Consider the following 1,433-nt stretch of genomic DNA (forward strand, 5'->3'; position numbering starts at 1 on the left):
GGAAACAGCTGCAAACAAACGTTGCATTTTATTCATATTTAACAGCAACAATATCCGTGCCGTGCGCAACTATGCTCTGGTCAGAGAAAAACGCCCTTAGCTTCCGAAACTCCCGTGGCTTTTCTGTGGCTCTCTTTCCTTTCTTCCCTTCCTCCTGCAAGCTGCCAGTTTTTAAACCTTGTTTTAAATGTTGGTCTGGCCGAGGGCATTCCACATTCTCAGAACCATCTCTACCGTTTCATTGCTTGATTTCTTTGTTTATTAATTATGAAACTCCTTGAGCTACAATGGTAGCGCTTGCGACAATACAGTAAAAGGCGGCTATTGGAAACCGTCGTGATCATAGTTTCGTTTTGTACAGAATTGAACCTCTATCACTCAAGAGGGAATGTTATATTTACGATAAACTATATCTTCTTATAAATGTTGGTTCATTCGCTCCCTAGTGACAGATGAAGAATTGTTTGATCACCTCATTTATTTCATGTGGGCAAAAGGCACGGCTATTCATTCAGATATAATCCACAGATTCACATTGAGATAACTGCAACGAGAGAGACAGAAAGCACCGTGGTACATGGCGGAATAGACAAGAGAAATGGATAAAGAGAAAACGGCTTCAGACTAGAAAGGTACAAACATCACATGCAAAAGCCTCGGCTGCTCCAGGTGAGGCTCGAACTCACAACCTCGGCATTTCCCAAGCCTGTACTGTCATAGAAGTACCGCGCGCTAACCGATTGCGCCACTAGAGCTGCATGTCCTGTGGTCTTTGTGCTCCCATCATACAGCTGCCTGTCCTACCTGTCTCACAAGGAAGAAGACAAAGAATCATCGAATCATTCAACACAGAAGGAAGCTTTTCAACCCATCGTGTCTATGCCGGCTCTCTGCAAGAAGCCTTCAGTTATTGAGACTCCATAGATTCTCGCCGTAGACGTGTTTTAATTTTTGTGTAATATATTGTTATTTGTAATGAATTTCGGTGTCCATGCGGGAAATTTATAATATATATTTGTGCATCTAGCTGTGAGTTGTAACTTAAATTGTGTGAAACATTGATAATCAAATTATTTGTGTTCATATATGTGTTATTATGAATTTATCTCTAAGTATCTCGGTGCTATAATTGTATTTACGTTTATTTGCGAGGTGTTTACAAGATGCAAAGATGTACACAGAAAATACATTTATATCAAACACACATGCTCCACAATACTATTATAAATAACTATGTTGCATTAAAATACATAAACACTAAAACAGATATACGAAATATATTTATAACCCACAGAACAAATTGCAACTTAACACAGAGACACCAAAATATATTTAGAGCTATCACTGATCGAAGAACATTTTACTCTCTACGGTCCTCAGCAAAGTCTGCTGTGCCTTTGTTTCCTGTGCTTGTGCTCGGTGTAAGGGAAGGT

At 39.5% G+C, this 1,433-nt stretch overlaps 1 non-coding gene across 1 annotated transcript; it reads right to left on the reverse strand.

The window, feature by feature from the left end:
- Positions 1–661: 661 nt before the first annotated feature.
- On the reverse strand, positions 662–755 carry trnar-ucu (transfer RNA arginine (anticodon UCU)). Its single transcript has 2 exons — positions 718–755; positions 662–697 (listed from the first exon to the last, which is right to left on the reverse strand). It is a non-coding gene; the product is annotated as a tRNA-Arg (tRNA).
- Positions 756–1,433: the final 678 nt, after the last annotated feature.

Source organism: Pristiophorus japonicus, unplaced genomic scaffold, assembly GCF_044704955.1.
Source record: "Pristiophorus japonicus isolate sPriJap1 unplaced genomic scaffold, sPriJap1.hap1 HAP1_SCAFFOLD_92, whole genome shotgun sequence".
NCBI lineage: Eukaryota > Metazoa > Chordata > Chondrichthyes > Pristiophoridae > Pristiophorus > Pristiophorus japonicus.